A 21,564-nucleotide genomic window follows, 5' to 3' on the forward strand; every position below is an offset into this window, starting at 1 on the left:
TCCTGCATTTTCACAAGATTCCCCAGGTGATTCTGAGCATGTAGGATTTGAGAAACACTGGGCTGGAAGACGGCACCAGCTGGAAGACAGAACCCACCCACACGCTCTCCTCAATCTGGGTCCTTGAAGAAAGCCTTCTCGCCTAGGATACAAACTCCATGCCTGAATGCGAGCTTGGTGACCTGCCTAGGCCTGGGCGTAGGGTGCTCGCCCCCTGCACCGACTCGCCATGTGAGCAGAAAACATGTACAGCGGCAGGTGCCTCACTGTGGGCGTGTATTTTCTGGACACACCTTAATCAGCCATCTTTGGAAGGGACAACTTCATTCCGCCTTCCACACTTCAAGTGTGCGTCATTAACAGGATTAACGGGGCCTTCGGCCACTGCCCCACTGCCCCACCAGCTGATGCCCCACTCCCAAGCTGATGTTCTGGACCCGGAATTTCAGGACAGAGTATAAATGGGCTCATTGTCCCCGCCACTCTGCCACCTGCCTTCTCAGGTCCACCTGGCCGAAAGATGATCTGGGTTTGTGCTGAGAAGCCAGCTCTCTCTCTGGCTAGAGAGCAGCCCATCTCTAAGCGTCTGCTCTGGGAAAGAACAAAGACCTTGCTGATGGGAAGAGACGGCCTGCATGCTGACCCAGAGCAGGGCAGGCTGGGCTCACCATGCCTGGCTTTGTAGGAAAGGGCAGTTACTGGCCAAGGCGAAGTGGCCCTGGGCTTCTGGGAGCAGGCACACACGACTGTGATCACGCAAGTTTTATGATTATCTCCTTTGCAAATCGCCAGGTGTCACAGTCAGGCAGGACTGCATCCCAGTGTGGGCACACTGACTGGCTCAGATCCACCTAATGTCTCCCCCTGCTCCCACCATTGGCCAAAAAGCCCCCCAACACCAGCCTAAGAACAGAAAGGGCACTGAGGGGCAGGAGGAAGTAGAGAGAAGCCCAAGAAGTTGTGCCCAGCAATGCATCACTTGTTCTTCTGAAGAAAGCTGGTCCATGCAGCCTGGGAACTGAGCCCCTAGCCTCCCGAGCACCTGGGGCTGCCCTGTGTGGCCAAGCACAGGGTCAGACCATCTCCAAGACAGGAGCCTCTGGGCTGAGTTAAGTTAAAGATTCCAGATGCTTTGGGCTCTTGGGGGCCCAGCACACCCAAAGTTGTGGTTCAGGGGTACCACTGTTGGCTGAGGGCTGTGTGAACACAGGATGACTCACCCCTCCCACTCTACCCAATGCAGCATTTTAGGGGACAGCAATGTGAGATCAAGTTCATGATTCTCTGGATCTCTAAATGAGTTTTCCCCAGGCTGGCAAGGAGCTAACCCACTGAGAGAGGTGAAAAGATTCCTTCTGGAAGGCCAAGTTTCCAAACCACACCCATCAAATTAGACCTGGGGTAACACTTCACAGTGGGCTTGCACTGTGCAGGCAGTGCCACCTAAAGCCCCCAAATTCAGGCTTCAGAAAGGGGAGGAAGGCTGAGGGAAGTGAGAGAAGGCTTTCGCTGTCTGTCCAAGAGGATCTAAAACATGCATTTCTTCCCCAGAAAGAGCAATGGCTTTTAGACTGGTGCCTGTCACACAAAGGTGGTCAGCAGTGCCTCGCAGGCTTGAGCTCACAATAAAGCATTGGAGATGCTTCTGCTGATGAAGCTGTTTATTCTGGTTGGGGATGCTGGGGGTGGGAGGAGTTAAAACTGGGAGGACGCAGGAACTGGTGCTTCAGATCCACTTGTGCGGCCATGATTCGCAAACAATCCCCCGAGGCCTCGCACATGGCAGGGCTGGCTAAGCAGTGGGGTGGGGTGTAGGCGACAGGAGTGTGGCCAGGGAAGGCTGCTCCCAGCAACTGCTGAATGAAAGCAGTTTGCAAAACTGAGCACGAATGACCCCTTTTCTGAAATAATGTCCATGTGATTTATGCCACGGTAATGAAATTACAGGTAGTCAGCTGACTTACTTTCTTCTACAGGCTGTATTTTCTAAGTCTATAATAAGCACAGATTACTCATAAACAAACAGAAGAAGAAATCAATGGACAACCTTTAGAGTCCCAGGCAGCTTCTATGCTCAGATTTCAGGTCTATAGCATGACAGGTGTGTTTTATGTTATTTATCACAAAGGACTTTAACCACATCAAATCTTTATAAACAATCTGCAAGGGTGAAGGTGGCTTTCTGGGAGTACAGCAGGGGGTGTTCCCACTTTCACAAAGGATCGCATCCTTAATGGTCTATTCAGGAATAAGCATCCCAAAAATATGTGTAATGGGAGAAAACCCACAATATCTAAAACAATTTGCTGGAGTTTTCATTTTCACCACAAATAGTTTTTGTACCTATAAAGTAAAACAAAAGGTTCATCAAAAACACTATAGAAAACCTAAGTCAATACATGTTTAGAAAGAGCAAGCCAGCCAGCAAACATGAAAAGATGCTTAACATAAGTAATCATTAAATGCAAATCACTTTATACCACCTCATACCCATCAGGGTGGCTCCTATCAAAAACAAACAGAAAATACAAACTGTTGGTAAAGTTGCGGAGAAATTAGAACCCTTATACACTGTTGGTGAGAATGTCAAAGGGTACAACACTGTGGAAACCAGTAGCCGTTCCTCAAAAATTAAAAACAGAACTAACCATATGACCCAACAAGCCCACCGCTGGGAATGTACCCAGAAGAACAGAAAGCAGGGTCTCAAAGGGATATTTGCACCCCTGTGTTCACAAGCAGCATTATGCACAATAGCCAAGAAGTGCAGCCCACATGGCTCTGGACAGATGACTGGATAAACATGATGTGGTCTATCCACACAATGGAATATTACGCTACCTTGAAGGGAAGGCAATCCTGCCACATGGTATGACGGGATGAACGGGATGAACCCTGAGGACATGATGAGGACATGATGTTAAGTGAAGTGACTTAAGACATGAAAGGACAAACGCTGTGTGATTCCACTTGTGTGATGGACTTACGATAGCCTAATGCGGAGACAGAAAATAGAAAGGTGGTTGCAAGGGGCCAGGGAGAGGGGGCCTGGGGAGCGGTGCTTTCAATTGTTAAGTTTCAGTTTTACAAGATGAAATTCAGAAATTCTGTTGCACGACAACATGAAAACACTATACCAATGAATAATGTGCTTAAAAACTACTTAAGATGGTAAATTTTATGTTTTTAACCACCATTAAAGATAAATACAGACTTTAAAAAGAGAGGGAAGTCACATACACTAGTCTATTATTTTTTCTTCATTTAGTTTCTAAAGAAATGTGTGTCTGGCAACATCCTGCAGCCACACACACGCCTGGCGCCTTTCGATTTGGGCCTGGTACCCCACGAGACATCTAAAGCAGTGTAAAAAAAAAAAAATCCCTCTCCAACTGTTTTACAAGGCGAAAAGGTGACCCTGACTCCCAAAGCTAAGAAACAAAAAAGGAAACCATACCCAAACCTCTCTTGGGAATAGACGGGAACCTGAGCAGTACAGGCCAGCAGAAGAATCCGGCGCGACCCGTGGCATCGGCCCTGGAGACAGCCCACTCCAGGGCGAGAGGGGCGACTCATTCCTCACTTTCTATGTGTCTGTAGTACTGGGAATCATTACAAAAGCGCTTATTATTCTTACAACATAAAGATTTCAGCACACCAAACATTTAGAAAAACTATCATCTTGGGAATGATGCCACTCAAGACACATATTCCCGTGGGGGGATGGGGGTCACATTAACATGGTGATTTTCAGTCTTTGCTGGGTAGTTACCTTAAGGTGCTTTTAAATTAGAGATGCAGGGGCTCCAGCCCCAGACCAAGGGACTCTCTAGGGGAGGGACCTGAGCAATGCACAAGGAGAACAAGAAGGACCCTGAGGTTTAGAGATGCGCCTTAAGGATAAGGAGGCAGGAGGGGTGCAAACACGACAGGGAGCACCGTGGAATCCTGGGGTCTGCTCAGGAGGATGAAGGAAGGGCAGGCTAGAGATGAAGTGGCTCGAAGGCCAGCCTGCCAGCGCCGAGGCATGCCATGCTGAAAAGCCTAGGTTTACTCAGTGAAACCAGGAAGGCTTTGGAAGTCTGCAGGCCAGGAAGAAATGTGGTCAGACTGTGTTTTCAGTTCTCAGTAAAGGGCAAAGGCCATGACTGAACCTTGTCCAGCACGCGGAGCCGCCAGCACATGAATGCTGAGGGAATGAATGAATGAATGAATGAATGAGTGGAAAGAATGGGGTAGAGGTCAGCCTCCCAAGCAGGGGCTGGGGTCCCAGAGCCACAGCACTCAAGCTAATGTCAGCACACACAGGACATCACAACTGTGTGGGGTCCCACAGAAACCCATCAGTACATGCAATCAGCACACAACCTCCCAAATACAGAGAAGGAGACTCCAAGCACTGTGAGGGGTGGGACCTAGATTCTCACCACATCCGAGTCACCCCCAGATAGAAGCATTCAACATACAAAAGCGAAATCACACACACAAGACTGCGAAAACCAGCTAATGAGATATCCGACGCAACAAAAGATGGCCACAGGGTTGAGAGATTCCACAACACATGATTAAACCTGGTGAGCAGCGTGCCGCCGGACCCTGGGAAGGGAGGGGTGCAGGTGCCGCCCGCCCCCCCAAGAAGCTCTCCCTGCTAGGGAAGCTGCAGTACCGTCTACAAGGGGGCTTCTTCCAGTGAAAAGAGCCGCTCATACACTGCGTGAGATAAATCTAAACAAAATGACCCAGGAAGGCCGACAATAAAGGTCAGCATCAGAAAACAGGACCAGAAACCCCAAATACACACAAACGAGTATTTTGACATTGACAAAACTGTAGACTGACAAACAGATCCAACTGCCATGCTGAAAGAACCACGAACACGTGAGAAAAAACTGTTAGTGTTGCAGAGAAAATGATAAAACCACACTCAAGTCGGAAAACATGAGCCCAGCATGGAGACCCGACAGTGCCCCAGACGGCACGTGGCACACAACATAAACCACATCTCAATGGGCTGCATTTAACCGGTCTGCATCGAGCCCCGTGCCTGGAGAAAACGCACCTGCTGTGCAAGTGTCCAAGGAAAGCTCCCGAACACAGAACGCATCCCCAAAACCTCAGCAAAGTCCCTGGGGAAGAGAATTGCACGGGACACCTCCTGGCCCCAGGGCAGTCGTATCACAAGTTAAACGGAAATTAAGAAGGACAGGAAAACAAGTAAGTACCTAGAAGAATGCCTCTTGGGTCATACTGGGTATTAAAATACCAGGCCAATACCCGGGTCCTCATCAGGTGACTGGAGCCCTGGTCACGGCAACACAGCTGCAGTCACCGGGTCCCCACACACCGCAGAGTTCTAGGAATGCTGTTCCCAAACAGTCCCTGGGTTCTAACATGCAAAGGGCCGAGATCAGGAACATGCAGTCGGCCCCGTTATCACACCATCATGGCGGCCGCGGTCCCATGGAGGGAAGGCTCCCCCGGGGGCGGCGGGAAGGCCAGGGGGCCTCTACCCTCTGGGCGGAGAGCTTCCCAAACGGCGCCAGTCCTTAGATGGACTCGCAACGGCTAAGAGAAAGCACCACCAAACAGGAGGTATTTGAGGGCAGGCTTCTTAGAAAGATTTCCCTCTCAAACGTCTCAGGGCTGAGGATCCGTGATTCTAGGTTATTTATCTCGACTAGGTTATTTATCCCACACGTGCCTCACGTGGCACAGACCTCGGCAATAACAGCTTCATGGCCACAGCGCCACACATCAATACGGGCTCACAGGTATGTGCCAGATGTGAGGGCACAGTGGGAAGACGATGGCTAAACAGGGTCCCCAGACCCCACCTCCATCCTCAAGGCTTGGACCCCGCCGGTGCTGCGGACTCAGGCCCCTCAGGCTAGCCACCTGGCCGTGCCCTGCGCATCCTCACCTCACCCGGGACCTTGCCTTCCTGCCTCCCCACAGCACTGCCCCCACTGCTGCCTGGCCTGGGGCCCCTGGATTTCCCTGCCCTGGGGGGGCACTGGGCATCCAGTGTGGGCAGACCAGGGTTAACGGCTGCAGCTGGGACTCAAATCCTGACTTCTGCACTCCTGTCTCAGACAAGCTGCTGGTGCCTTGGTTTCCCTATCTGTTACACAGAGATGGTGAGTCCCTCCCGTCCTGGGCCATGAGGATGAGGAGCATGCAGGTGAAGTGAAGACACTGCCTGGCACGTGTCCCCAGCCCCCGGCATCTGCCAGGACTGCAAGCATCATATCTGCGTTATGCAGGGACGCCCAACAAGAATCCAAAGGAGAGCGATGCATCTCCTGACTGTCAGCAAGGAAGGATTACGTCGTTTTCTAATACTTCTAATATCAGTGTAATGTTCGCTCCATGAAGCAGTGTTTTTAGTCCCTTTCCAGAAAGGCCTTGTTTACATTAGTTTGATACCAGGATTATCTAAAGTCAATGAAAATTTATTTCCCAAATTGCTGAGTATCCTTTTAATTCAAAGGAAGATAAGGTAGTCAACGGCACAGACATCCTCAAGGATGTGAAACAGAGTTGGTATAAAATGGAGAAGATTGGTGTCTAAGACGAGTGTGGCAGGAGGTGGGCGGTGGGTGGCATGTGGCATGCAGTCCAACTGTGTTACCCCATGGCAGGGCCCATCCCAGAAATGCTCACAAATGCGTGCCCTTCAGTGAAATGCCTGGTTTGGGGTGATTTTCAATAACCCTAAATACACTGATATTAGAAAGCGATGTAATCCTGCCCTGCTGACGGTCAGGTCTATTCACTTCCAGGTGAGCAGTCCATGAATCCACAGTGGGGATGCCTGCATTCAAGTTTTTGGGTAAAGAACCCCCTCTGTTAACTTCCAGGTATAAACACTACGTTTACGTTTAGCTCCTGGTACATTCGGGTACTTGCTGCTGTGTCCATGGACACAGTAATATCCTCTGGGATTCAGATTCATCGTAAGATGTGAAAAATCCCACTCACCCCACTGGGTTTTCACAAGGCCTAATACATGGCAGACCCTCGTATGTGATGGCCCATAAGGTGCCTGACAAATACTGGCTACACTTGTTTCTCCTCTGTTCTTCCAAAGCATTTCAAATGTACAGTTTACTTTGTCTTGTTAAAGAGAGTGGAGGGGATTGGGGAGGGCAGGAGAGACCACCCCGAACCTCGCCTGCCCATTTTCGCATCCAAACAACTGTCATTTCTGCACACTCCCTCCCAGCCCTGTTTGGGAGCTCTCCCAGCTGCCTGTTTGCAATTCCCAGCAGGAAAATTGGAAGGCAAAGGACCACCACAAACAGCCTGACATATTCAAAGTCACACACATTCAAGTGTCTCCTAGTTTACAATCAGCTGCTAAGCCACAAATCAGCATTTTGTCCTGAATGCCTTCCTCACCTGCTGCCCGTGGCCTTCCCACACAGCACTCCCCACAGGAATCGCTGCTCTTCTCTCCATTTTCCTGCCCATCAAAACAATAATCCTGCTTTTCCCAGAATAATAATCAGATTTCCAGTTTAGTAATGAGCCCATTTCTTGACGATTCCACTAAGGATAAACAGCGATGTTTATGACATTACTTTCTAGCTTGTAGTTTTGTCCTTTTAACCTTAAAAAAGGAATGGTTTTGCTCTGAGCTTGCTGGGGACAGCTGGCTGTCCTCCTAGAGCAGAAGGTTCTACTGAAGTTTCCCCAGAGGTAGAAAGGGGATTAGCCGGGTTAATGTGGGTTAAACACAGAAATCCACTGGGTGGCCAGCAAAGCCGCAACCTCCCAGTGGCTTGAATGGGCCCGAGAAGGGGCTTTCAAAGGGGAATACCTACCCAGCCTACAGAGTCTTGGAAGGTGACATGGCCTCATCCTGCCACGGACATGCCATGGCCTGGGACAGCCCCATTCAAAGAGGGGCAGACACTCAACTGACTAGGGAGAGGGGGCCCCCATCTGTTACCCTGGGTCCCTTGGATGTTCTAACTGGAAAATCTGATTCATAAATACTTTTTCCTTTCTGGAATACAAAAATGCTTTCAATAATCTGACAGTTGTCTTAGTTTCTTTAGTGTCATTTTTGGTAATAAGCATAACTCTTAAAACTGGACAGAGTGGTCATCTACTCAGATGATTTTATGAGACTCCCAGAACAGGCTGGCAGGGAGCAGCTCTGTGGGTCACAGAGCCCCAGGTGGGGAGCCCAACGTGGCTGCAGGGCTGTCAAGGCTGTGAGCAGGAGACCCAGGCGGAGGCGTGGGTGTCAGGCCACCTCCGGTCCCTTTCAAGTCATGCTCACGTGTTTATTCAAGGCTTCCTGGCACCCTGGGATAAAAGTTCAAAGCTGACTGAAGCCCAGCAGGACCACTGGCTCCGGCCACCTGCATCCCCTCACCCCAGGTGCCTCTTCTGGCTCCCGGCACTCACCCAACCAGCCGCCACCTCCAGTCCCCACGTGTGCGGCTTCTCTGGGGAGCCTGTCCTGAACCCCCATGCTCCCTGTGACCCCAGACCTCGTCTCCTCGTGGACTGGCAACCCCGTCCCCAGACAGGCTGCCTCTGCCTGTCCACCCTCCAGCTGGCAAGCAGCGGGCTCAGCATGAGTAAGGGAACGAGGAGGCCAAGGCAAACGGGAGCTGACCAGGAAGAGAGAAGAGGGCCAGACAGCGTCCCAGAGGGTCACCCAGGGGCTCGCTCTCAGGCCCCATCCAGGGGGTCCCCGCCCCCCAAACCGGGAGGTGGGCCGGCATCCAAACGCATAACCAGAGAAAGAGGCTCTCCTGCCCTGCCGGCAGCCCCCGAAGTGCTGCCTGGTGTGACCAAGGGGATGGTGACTCACAGACACTGCGGGTGCCAAGACCGGCCCCTGTGCAAAACCACACTCAGGACACAGGCCAGGAAACGTTCTGTCCGTAGTTTAGTTGTCCTCTCCTGCCCGGAAGAAGAGTCCTGTGATTCCAGGCTATGGTCAGGAACCACAGGTCTGGCCTTATCACCGGGAGGGATCGAGCACTTTCTCCTCTCACTGAACCTGGAGGCCCGGAAAGTCAAGTCTGTGTCACGGTCGTGTGCCGGATCACACTGCAGCCCCACAGACCTCTCCAGACACCTGCAAGGACCCAGCCCCAGGGGAGCTTCTGGTGACAGTTTTTGAAGCTGAATGCGTGGAAATCACACCCATCCTTTTCTAGGAGGGGGTGGGTGCTGAAGACCTCCCAGCAGAAATACCTCCTGTGTCCTAGGAGACAAGGTTTGCCCCCATGTGTTCATGTTTCTGGAACTGGCACGCCCATGTGCATCCTAAAATCGAGGGGTGCACTTCCAAGCCCCTACCCCAAAAGCTCACAATGCAGAGCACCTTAGGATTTGGCCAATCAGAATTCGATTCCCCCAGAGCGGTGCCAGCAAGTCTGAGACTACTCTTAAAGTGCACTAAATGTATACAAAAAATATAGGAACTCTCTCCAATGTCACTCCCCCTTGCAGGTACTTTCCTGAGCAGTGACAATACTTTTGCCTAACAATTAATATAATTAGAAATTCTTCATAGACTTTGAGCACAATAAAAGTTAAAGATTCACTTGAAGGAGGAACTTACATCTACTGAAAGATGCCATGTATCAAGATGTTCACTGCAGTGCTGTTTACAATTTCAAAGTAACTAGAATCTGTCCATAAACAAGGACGAGTTCAAACAGGGTGCATCCCCATAAAAATCTGACAGTAAATTTGAAGATGCAAATCTGTACTTACTGATCAGAAAATACATCAACAATTTTATATAAAAAACAGTTCTGAAAAAGCATAGTAGTGACTTGACAAATACTTATTAAAGAATTACTACCTCAGTGTGTCAGGTACTCAGTGAATAAGACACCTCCCCACTCTTACCATACGGTTTGGTTTGGAAGGTCTACATTTACGTGTGAACATACCTGAAACACGCACAGAAAAGTGTCCAGAGTGGTTCTCACGAGTGGCAGACTTCCACTGATACGAATATTTTTCTCCTTTAGCATTTTCTAATGTTTCTAAAATAACAAGCAACTACCTAAGTAATTAAGAAAAACTTAAGTGGAAAGGGTTTTATAAAGAAAAGAAAGAAAAATCACAAGAAACTGTTCCCCAAACAGTTTGTGCATCTAGAAAGTACTTATACTGAATTCAAGATGCTTCCCACCTGCCGCCCCCAAGGTAGGCAGGGCAGGTCCCAGGCCCAGAGGCCTCTGGCAGCTGGCTGCCAGTTCCACGACGCTACCAGCCAGGTTGCCGGTGGAGGCCTGGGGCAAGGACGGGGGTCCTAGTCCTTATTTAGACACTTACCAAGGCATCATGCCAGTAGTCTTGCCTGTATGCTTTTTAAAAGTCAGATCAAACACCTAAAAATATCAACCCCCACACTCCTGTTAAATTCAAATGGTGAAATGTCACAAAGGAGTCTCTGTTAACTCAACATTTCAGAAAAATCCATGGTGCAAGCAAGACTCCAAAGAGGCCACAGTCACGGAGAACTCCCCAGGATAGGTATGGGGCTCAAAGCCCGAGGCAGGGGGATGACGCAGTAAAATCCACATCTCTGCAGGAGCCAGGTCTTACCCCATCCCCATTTTACAGATAAGAGTGCCAGCCTCCTAGCGGTCCAAAACCTGTCCCAGGTCACAACTTGAAACAAACAGAAGCTCAAGATTCAAACACAGTCAGGTGTATGGGACTGAGAATCGCATGTCTCCTGAAATACAAAAGTCCCAAAGAGCCACTGCGGGACTCCGCTGAAAAAAGAAACTTCCCTCCTCCAGTTTGTGGAAACTGAATGTCAGCTGTTTCTGTCACCTGACAATGGCTTAGGTACAAAAAACAATGTTAGAAGAACATGATGGATGGTGAGTCACCTAATTTAAAAAGGATTTTCCTTGAATCACAGTTGTGCAAATCGGGCTGTTCCATATTTGACAGAAAATAGCCATTTGCAGAAGACTCCGGCACAGTGCCTGACACAGAGGGAAAGCCCCCAAAGACACGTGAGGCCACAGGAACAATTTCTATGTCAAAAGATGCACATGAATATCTCAGGTGTGTGTGTCCCCGAACAGTAACTATGGTTCTGAGAGATCCTCATCTAAATGTCAAATTACCTAAAACCTGGAATTTCTCAGGCTCTTAAACTATTTAAAAATAAAATGTGAGTGAAGAGACAGACAAATCCCAGGTTCACACCTGGAGAAAATGGGCTCCTTCCTGGCAGCCACCTCCCTCCCCAGGCCTGAGCCCAGCACTGTCAGCCGCAGCCCGATTGTGCAGCTGAGGTTCTTCACTGAACAGATGCCCGGCTGTCTCTGTGAACAGACTTCCACAACTGAACAGTCCCGAAACATTAGGTGTTTCTAATAAAATATAAGCAAAACGTGTCCTAAGTAAACTCCTGGGAATTCATTTTTGATGCCCAGAGACTAACCTCCTGGGAAGCCACACAGGGCTGGCATCCTCTGACATGGGCATGAAATGTTACCAAAATTGCTAATTTTGGTGTCCCAGTCCAGCGTCATACAGGTGAAATATCCAATGGCTGCCAACCAGTACAAAACCAGAGTAGCGCTTTCCCCTGTAAACATCTTAAACACTGATTTCTGAAACCACAAAGGGAAATATATTTTTTAATTAAGAACTTATTCTGATGGGGAGGAAGAGTGAGATGGGACAATAGCAGACTATGCTTTCACCCCCACCCCACCCCCACCCCTGTCAACACCACCTCCTGAGTTGCTTTAGCCTAATGAGAGGCCCTGCCTCGCGCTTTACCTGAATTATTTACATATATACATCAACTCTAACCACCATTATTTCCAGTTACATATGAACATGGTACCTTTACTTTCCATTTATGCAAGGGGTACATAAAATACTTCATACCACTTGTCAAAGCTACAATTCTTAGGGTAATTTAAAGAAATTTAAATGTATGTGCATTTTTAGGACATTCCACTTCTTTGTATCTGAAACCAATTCAAATTTCAAATCCTCTCAAAAAGGAAAGTAGTGTAAAATGAGTAAACAAAGGCAGGGTAGGCCTAGCTGAATGAAACATGAAATGGCAGAGAATGGTCACCTGACAGCATTTATAAGGAAGCTGACTATTATTCATAAGTCAGAATTCCTAAAGCAAGAGATTACTTCCATCACACATTCTAAGTTAAACAGTTAAGATGTTAAGGAAAGAGTATTCGCGTTGTAGCTATGTGGTTACAGGATAGGTCACCACCCCAAGTTTTCACCTGGGCCATCCCCTCTCTCCACCTGCCAGTTCCTTTGATCTTGGGACAGGTCCCTGCGCTGAGGACAAGGAGGTGGGAGGCAGCCCCGCACCCAGCAGCCCCTGCCTGGGTAAAGGGCAAGTGAGGAAGCAGTGACCAGCCTTGACCTCAGGGAGCCAGGGAAGGTTTTCTGAGAAGAGAGCCTTAGCTGGGCCTTAGGGACAAGAGTCCCCCAGCCGGCGCGTGTACCACCTGAAAAAGCATTAGGGGAAGTCTTTTAACCATCCCCACCCCCACGACAGCCACTCACACCATCTCTTTCCCTCCCAGCACCCGGGGATCTCCTGTTCACGCATGTCAGCCCCCCTCCCCAGGCCTCTCTGGCCCCAGCATCCCCTTTGACCCAAACCTGAGACCCCCCCTGTCACCACACCCTCAAATGACAGTCCTATTTCTGTTATCACTAACTTTGTTCTCAGCGGCCTATGCTCTGTGTTCTCTGTTCTTGAAGCTTCCCACCACAACCATGTGGGTCTAATAAGCTAAACCTAGGGGCCCCCAATCTTCAGCTGTTACTTCTCTGACCACTCATCATCCAGAACGGTCCTGCTGGTCCCCAGCCCCAGCCTCCTGCCGTGGCTCCCGCCTCCAGCAGCTGCCTTATTCCTCCCCCCCCTTGGCCCTCCTGTCCCATCTTCCCGGGTGACCCGGAGGCACGCTCCCACCTCCAGTGATAATGGTCCCTTCCTGACCAGCAGAGAGGACCTGCATGTGCACCACTTGCAGGGTGACGCACCCTTGGATTCTGCACCCTAGGGGCCTGGCTCTCCTGTGGCTAGTCCAGACCTGCTGACAAGATTGGCTCAGAGTTCGAGGACGCTCCCCTTATCATGTGCTTGCTGCCTCCCGAGGAAGCTCTCTTATTTTAAAATAATTGTACTGCTAATTATGACAGAGAAAAAATAACCAGTTCATGTGTGCAAGCAAGCTCAGACCTTACAAAGCCCTTACACCTCCAGTTTTACTCTTACACGAATTCCCTACGTCAGTGGAGTTCAACCCTGGTATTACACACGAGAATACCATTCTACTGGGGACTTTTAAACACTGCCAATGTCTGCACCCCACTGTGAGAGATTCGGATTCTGATTCCACTGGGGAAAGGCCTGCAAAGGGTTGTTTTTTTTTTTTAACCTCCCAGGTGATGTGAACGTGAAGTTTGGAAGCGCTCTTCTCCTGCTGGCCAAACCAGGCTGCACAATGCCACCGAAATTTCTCGGCACAGCTCCAGGCAGTCATCGTCCACGCAGAAGCAGGGCAATCGTTGCACCCTTTATACGAGGGGGCCGGCCTGGTGGGCTCGGCACAATGAAAGGGGTGCCGAGCCAGCTCCTACCGACTCCCACACAGTTAAGTATTTAGTAATGCCTCCAGTCCCAACACTGGTAGCTGGAAATCTGCCACGGTGGCAGTATTTACACCACACCATGGCAATTGGCAGATGCTACCATCAAGGCTTTCTGCCTTGTTCCTCAGGGAACAGGTCTGCCGGCCCCCTACAAGCTCAGGGACCTCGCCCGCTGGAGAAGTCAGCAGAGGAGACATGTATTCTGGTCAGGCCTGTAGCCTGGAGCACACGTCCCAGCTCCTAAGAACAGGCAGGGCTTGCCCTCAGTTCCTGGGGCTGGGGGAGGACGCAGAGGGCTGGGGGAGGACAGAGGGGGCTGAGGGTGACTCAACAAGAACATGCAGCCACCAAATCCCCTCATAGGAAGTGCAGCCTACAATTTGTTCAGAAGAGCTGGGCCAACAGGCGCGGCAGAGTTCCCCGTAGACAAGAATTATCTCATTCATCTGTCACTTACTAGATTGCTAAGTGGAAGGTGGAACCCTTACCTTACATTTGCCCAACAGCCTTCCCATAATCTGGATTTTATTCTTGGGACCCCATCTCCCCAGAATGCCCTCCTTTCATGGTACAAGGGCAATCCTGTCCTGAGGGATCCCAACTCCAAAATCACAAACTCCCACATAAATCCACCTCTACCGTGCAGACAGGGCGAGGGCATGGCCCCCAGGAACCATGGTGCAAACTGGCTGCCTTGCATCTAGACTGAAAGATTTCATCACCTTCAGAGCACAAGCTTTTTTGTTGATTGTGTAAGGCAAGCAGGCCCTCTATTTTCACGCCTGTCTTAATGCTGCCAAAACACAGGATTGAGAGTCATTTGTTTAACTTCAGCACACACTGGTCCATGTGATTCAGAGCTCCGGGCACAGGCAGATCCAAGCTCAAATCCCAACTTCAGCCTTACTGCACTACTATGTTGGAGATGCTGCCTAAACCCTCCCAGATTCCCTGAAAAAACGGAACTTTTTTGGTAAGGATTTTAGTGTGTGCACACCAGGCCTGGTACACACAGTAAACCCTGAACAAGCGATACCTATTCCTACTCCTTAAAACACTCCAAATCTTGACCTCAGTTAGGTGAGCGCAGCACCACTCTACTCTCTCCCGATCATACTCACTCAGTGAGGGTTTAGGAAGCTATTTGTGCACCTGGTGGACACACAGTGCAGAGGCTGTCGTTTACTTTGTGGTTTAGCCCTTATCACAACCCCCTTCATTTCCAAAATGCCTCCTGCATTCCCTTGCCTTCTAAAGGCTGAATCATGACACGCTTTCCCGAGATGCTGCTCCGGATGGCATCAGGTACATTTAAGTAGCACCCAGGTGCCCTCAGGGCCACTGAGCAGGCTCAGACGCCCCGGAGAATCCTGAATAAGTAGCTGGATCATTCCGTGGGTGTTCAGTGAATTATTTTCCTGTCGCTCCTCCAGAGGGTGATGGCAGAATGAGGGGCTTCTGTTGTTTGAAGAGCCAGCTCACTGGAAGCTGAGTTTAAGCGCTGGGTGGCAGAGCTCCCCTCCCAAGAAGGGCACTTCCTGTGAAGTCTTTTTAGCTGCTTGGTGACCTTTCCCAATTCCTGGTTGGCAGGCAGCTACCTTGGGACAAAGTTAAGTCCCAGTGCCCATCTCCAGGGCCTTCCTTAGGAAATATCCCAGGGGCCTGACTCCAACACTCAGAAGACAAATCGTAACATGGCCCAATTCAGGTGTCGAATTTGAAAATTACAAAGCTAAGCGCAGCCCACATGGTTGGCCCAAGGCCCACTCACTAAATAGCAGTTCTACTCAGTCAAAACAAGGCTGGTACCACAAACAGGGAACCAGGGAAGTTTGCCGGGAGCCAAGGATGAGGTCAGCAAGGGCCAAACTTGGTGCCTCTTAACCTTGTTTGGGTCAAGGCCTCTCCTAAAACCGGGAGAGAAGCCAGGCGGCCGCTTCCCAGAAAGATGAAGAGCTCACACACACCTCCCACACTTAACTGGCCCAAATCCGAGGATTTAAAGACTGAAGCGGCCACCCAAGACCCAAGGGCGTAAACCCCATTCACATTAGCATATCTTACTACCAGACTAGAAGCCATTAGAATAAGAAAAGTCTGTGCCAGCAGCCGGCAGGAAAACAATTCCAGGCTGCCGGGTAACCAGAAATCAAGTTAGGAAACAACAGCAAAGAAAATCCAGGAAGACTCCCCCTTCTTCCCTACATGGAGAAAATGAAGGGCTTAATACTAATAGATAATGAACCTGGGTATGAACACTTATCAGCTACTTGTCCAGCCTACTTCCTGGGTCCTTCCGGAAACCTCCCAGTATCTGGGCTGGAATCGGCTACTAGACCTTGTGCAGATCAAAGTGCTGGTGGGAGGACAATAAAAAAAAAACTCAAATGATAAAGTGGAGCCCTCAAGTCCTGCTACAGAAAGAGGCTCTTGCATCAGTTTCTCTGCAAGGGGCATAGGCAGTGGGGCACTCTCCCGACCTGGGCTTGTTTTACCTGAAATTAACAAATCGTACGATCCCTATTAATTGTTTTAAAAGGCCACTTAAGTGTGGTGCCTGAATCTTGGGACAACAGGAAAAAAGTAAGGCTCATAGAAGCTTTCTCAGGCACTGCAGAGCTGAACTGGTCATTGTTCATTTCGTAAACAAGTGAGCCATAAAGCAAATCCCTGGAAGCCAGGTCTGTTCACGTTCTGAGTCCTCCCAGAACGAACTGTTTCCGTGGCCTCCGCATTCCACAGATGGACAAGCATCAGGCCTGAGCAACCCGGGGCCAGTCTTCATTATCAATGCCCCTCACCCTCTCCATATCTACCCAAATGCAGTGAAGCATGGAGATGTTGATTTCGGAGTGCCGGCTGCTTCCAAGGGCCCCACTTTCTGAGGGCCTTGTCCTGGACAGACTACACTGAACAGGGAAGCAGGAACATTCTCCAGGCTCCAGCAGACATTCCTGGAGTCTGTTTCCTGGTCAGGATGGCCAGGTGGGAGGTCGACTGTTTTATTTGAAAACAACAGCAACACAGAAGAGCAGAATGTTCCCTAGCCCCTTCAAGTACACAGCTGCTGTCCACCCAAGGATGTCAAATGCTTTGCCAACCACCCATTAATTTTTATGGTGGCCCGAGAAGCAGATTGAGAATCATTACCTTTATTTTTACAAGGCAAGGAAGCAAAACCACAGGGGAGGGTGAAGAGGCAGCGGCCAATCCAGTCTTAGCCAGTGTTCTAAGCTGACTCCCTGCTTCCATCTCTCTCCGTCTCAGGCCTGCAGAAGACCGGGAGACCACCAGTGGATGGAAACCGGGCTCCCCACCAGCTGATAAGGGAGCCAGGCCCCAAAGCCCAAACTCTGCTCAGAAACAATCTCATTTAGAAAAGTGGGGAGGGGAGAGTTGCATAAAGGTATCACCTTGACTTAGGCAAGAGAGGCCCAGTCTTTAATTATGGGTGAAATCGGCAAGTTTGTGACCCCAAGAATGTAAATATTAAAGGCTGGTAGGAACTCTGGGCTCACGGACGGTGTCAGTTTCACTCTTCATATTTTTCTTTATTTCCACGTTTTCTACCCCAGAGCATAAATTGCTTTTGTGAGCAAAACAAAAGTTACTTGAACTTACTACTCCTGATCAAGAACACAGTCCCAATCCACGGCACTAACGTGGAAAGAACAGCAGGAATGAAATGCAGCCTCGGGTTTCCTTTTCACATCCCGCTGATCCGCGAGGCTCTACACCCCTCTCCGCACGCAGGGAGTCGGCTCTCCCGCCCAGCACCCCGCGAAGCCCGCGCGGGCCCGGTGCCCCGCTGCACCACCGGCCCGCCTCCAAGGCTGGGACCTACCGGCCGCCGACCGCGCGGCGGAGCGGGCTTTCTGGGAACATCACTCAGCCGGCAACTAGCCTCCCGCAACCATCCCCACGCCCCTGGCCGGCGCTGTCACCGACGCGGCGGCTGCGCCCCCAGACCGCCCATCCAGAACACAGGGTCTTTCACTTCCATCCTCAAACAAGGCATCTCCGAAGAAGTTGAAATATGCATTGTCACCAAGTTTAACCCGGGACCGCGCGCCCTGCTCTTCCCCCAAGAGTAGCACTAGGCGGGCCCCACCGCCCCGCGAGCCGAGCGCGACCCCCGACTCGCGTCTGGCCGCCGGGGAGGCCACCCGGCAAGGTCGCCCCGGGAAGCGCCGGGGCCGGGACGCAGACCAGCCGGACACACGCGGGGCTCCGAGAGCGGCTCGGCTCCGAGAGGCGCGCGGGGCTGGCGGGGCACCGGTAAGGCGAACTCAGGCGGCGGGCAGCGATCGGCGCCCGGAGGTGTGCACGGCCGCCGAGCCCGGCAGGCACCGCGGGAGCGAGGCCCGGCGCGGGGCCGGGGGGCCGTCCGCCTACCTGGCTCGCATCGCGTCCTCGCGGGCGTCTGGGCTCTCCTCGCGGTCTGGGCTCTCCGCCGGCGGAGGCGCGCGCGGCTCGTGGGAATCACCGCGCGGCAGCGACGACCGGCCGGGACCGCCGAGAGAGCCCCGAGCGCCTGGCCCCCGCCTCCGCGGGCGGAGGGCGGTCCCCGCGCCGGGCGGGGCCGGGCGCGGGCGGCGGGGGTGGTCTCCGCGCCGGGGCGGGGCCTCGGGGCGGGGCCTCGAGGGGCGGTGCCTCTGGGGGAGCTCTGGACGGCAGGGGCGGAGCCTGAGCCGAGGCCACTCGGGAGACGGCGGGGTGCCGGGCTGGGGGCCGGGGAGTGGCCGAGCCCAGGCCGCCGGGAGACTGGGCGGATGGGGGCGAGGCAAAGGTGGGGGCGTGGCCAAAGGGCCGTAGACCGTGGCGGGGTGTGAATAAGCAGGGGGCGGGGAGGGAGGGGCGGGGCCGAGCCGAGGCCGCCGAAAGGCCAGATTTAGGCAGGGGGCGGGGCCAGGCCGAGCCGTTGTAGCCCGGAGGCTGGGGGCGGAGCTAGCGCCCAGGGTCGGAGCCGAGCCGGGCCGCCCGAGGCAGGGGGCGGGGTGTGTTTACAGGGGCGAGGCGAGCGCAGACTGCGGCGGGAACCGAGGCCGCCAGGAGGCCGCGCCGGAGCGATCGCGCAGGCGGGGGTGGCGCCGAGTCTGCCCGAACCCGGTCAGGAACCCGCCTCGGCGCCGCTCCTTTTCCTCCTGCCGGCGCCTGTCGGGGCGCGGGCCACCGGGGGCTCTCGGGATGGTGGTCCCTGGTGCCCAGCAGACCTGGAAGCGGCTGTTTGTTTCATCGCAGCCTTTTGGCCGGGCTCCTGTGCCCCCACACCCCGTCCTCCCTGCCCTTTCTCGGAGACCCCTGGGTGAAGCTCGGATCCGCGAGAGGGCGTCGGCCAGGCGACCGAGCGGGCGCCTGGTTCTGAGCCGAGGACCGTGGAAGGACGGCAGGTGCGCAGCTGTGGGGGGTAAACGAAGTTAAAAAGACCGAAATCCGAGGAGGCGGTCGGGTGAAAAGTTTCAAAGGGAGAACTTCGGGCAAGGCAGAATGCAAATGGATACGTAGTATCCTAACCACTTGTATACACTTCGTCTGGCCTGCGCACCGCCGGGTCCCCAATGCCTAGAACATGACTGGCACGTAGTAAGCGCTCAATGAATGCTCGGTGAATGAATGCACCACTTAATGTGTGGCAAGCACTTTCCATGGGCTGATGCACTTAATCCTCAAAAAGTCCCACACATGGCTGCTCTCATTAGTCCATTTTACACATGAGTACACTGAAATTTGGAAGGTTGATTTGACAGCAAGAAAGTGGTGGAACCAGAATTTGACCCGAGGCACTCCAGGGGCTGGGTTCTAAGCACTTCAGGGGGCTGCCAGCCACCTTACCGCAGGACTGGAGGCCCCTGCAAGGCAGAAACCAGAAGGAAGCGAAGGTCTTTAGGGGGAGAAAAACTCACATTTATTGTTCCAGGTTCAGAGAGCTAGATACTCCTGAGTCATTCCTCACCATCACCTAGCCAGGCAGGTATTATTCCCATTTTATAGGTGACCTTAGACTTTATGCACTGTATCATGATCACTGGGGTGTGGAAGTCTAAATTCAAACCCTGGATTTTCAAGATCCCAAATGCTTGTTGCTCCCTCTGTTTTGGAGACCTCACTTTACCTAAAAAGTCTGGTTTTCTATCTCTGGACTTGAAGTCTACATTGAATTTTCAGGAGACACAGGAAGACAGAGACATGGATCTAGAAGCATGGAGGTTGGTGTTCTGATTTTGGTGTCATCCCTGTGAGGACTGAATTCCTGAAAATGGATACAATTGCCTAAAATGTATGCTGCAGATTTTAGAGGAGTCAGTCACCCAGAAGGGGCAGGTAGGGGAATCTCGGAGAGGAGGACACCTAGTGGCTGTGTGGGGGCCCAGGGAGTCCTAAGTGGTACAGGCGCATGTTAGGAACACTGACCTGGGAGCCAGCTCTGCTGGGCTTGAATCTCTGCAAGTTATTTTGCCGGTGACTTAGTTTCCTAAATGAGTGTGGAAATTCAGTGTAGCATGTAAAATGCTCAGCATACTGGTGAAGAGCTGCTTTCTGTGAGGTTTCGCCACTGTTACTGCTGCTTTTCCAAATCACTAATATCCTTACTGGGTAAGAAAATGCCTATAAAGCATTGTAGAAGACAAGCTAGTAGGAAATGCACAAAGGGTATGAGAAGATGATTCTGAGAGGTGTCACGAATGGCCCAAAGCATGGAGAGCTCGGCAGCCACACTGATGGTGTGACGATGCTAATGAAGGAAGCAAGGGCAGAACACAAAATCACCAAGCAGAAAGCCTGAGTCCTAGCTGGGAAAAGCAGAATTCCTTGGGTGTGAGATTAAAATCATGAGGAGCACAGTGCTGTGGGAAAGCAGGCTACGATGCATATAAACAAAGTGCCTGCTTTTGGGGGGGGGGGGGTGGAAGGGTCAGAATGTTTCAAGAGAATGGCAAAAAAGGCATGAATGCATTATCGGGTACTCCCACTGCAATAGCTCAAATTGCACCTGAGGCTGGCCAGGGCTGTGGAGAAAGCATTGCACCGTTAGGTGGTAAGTGATCTGTGGACTGTTTTGTCTTTCATGTTCTGGGAGGCAAGAGGTCTCCAGATGTCACTCCCTGTTGAATTAATGCTTTCTCATTCCACCAATTTTTATTACTTGCCCTTCCAAAGACAAAAAAAAGAAAAAACATGAGTTACTCGTAACATTCAATTACTCAATAAAGACTTCTAGTGGGAACATACACAGCAAAACCAATAACTTGGGTTTTTTTTTAAGTAACAAAATAACACATTCTTGTCTCAAAAGATTCAAATGACTAGAGAAGTGTGTAGAGTAACAAGCATCGATCTGCCATTTCATACTCTCTTCCAAGATTCCATAGTTAACCGTGTGTGTTATGTATCCATCCAGAAACTTTTTCTAAGCATTTACATATATGTTAGCATGCATGTGTGTGTATTGGTGATACATATGTGTGTGATGTGTGTATATACATATTCATCTATTTTTGCATATGTACAAATAAATACAGGCAGATTGAGTGCTATGGGAACTGAAATCAGGCAGCCCTAGGTTGAATGCCACTTCACCACTGGGTTTCTTAAGGAGGCAAGGATTAAGTGAAAGAATGTGTACAAATTGCTCTGTGCAGTGCATACTTCATTTATCAATATAAGCTACTGTCATGATTATTTATACACACACTTACTTACAAGGTATTTTTTGATTCACATAAAACCCAAGATGACAATCCTGGTTTTATAGCCACTGCACATAGAAATACCTTTTTTCAAGCCACTGTAGTTATCATTGGGCTGGTCACACTATCCTGAGGGGAAAGGGCTGAACAGACAGTCCAAGAAAGTGAACTTCAGACTTTAGAAAAGGATTTCACCTGCCAAAGTCCGCCCTGAGTGCGCGCTCCTCTG

The 21,564-nt window shown here is 51.1% G+C and overlaps 1 protein-coding gene across 2 annotated transcripts in view; it reads right to left on the minus strand.

Annotated features, from left to right (window-relative positions):
- Positions 1-18,243, minus strand: part of SH3BP4 (SH3 domain binding protein 4) — a 79,047-nt gene extending 60,804 nt beyond the window's left edge. Inside the window, exons 1-2 of one of the 2 annotated variants that reach the window (XM_036901049.2) lie at positions 18,043-18,243; positions 16,798-16,916 (exon numbers count right to left, since the gene is read on the minus strand). The gene's annotated coding sequence lies outside the window, so the exon portion shown is untranslated. The remainder of the gene's footprint in view (positions 1-16,797; positions 16,917-18,042) is intronic. The other variant, XM_036901048.2, reaches the window with a different exon arrangement.
- Between the last annotated feature and the right edge of the window lie 3,321 nt (positions 18,244-21,564).

This window comes from Manis pentadactyla, chromosome 6 (assembly GCF_030020395.1).
Source record: "Manis pentadactyla isolate mManPen7 chromosome 6, mManPen7.hap1, whole genome shotgun sequence".
In the NCBI taxonomy this organism is placed as follows: Eukaryota; Metazoa; Chordata; class Mammalia; order Pholidota; family Manidae; genus Manis; species Manis pentadactyla.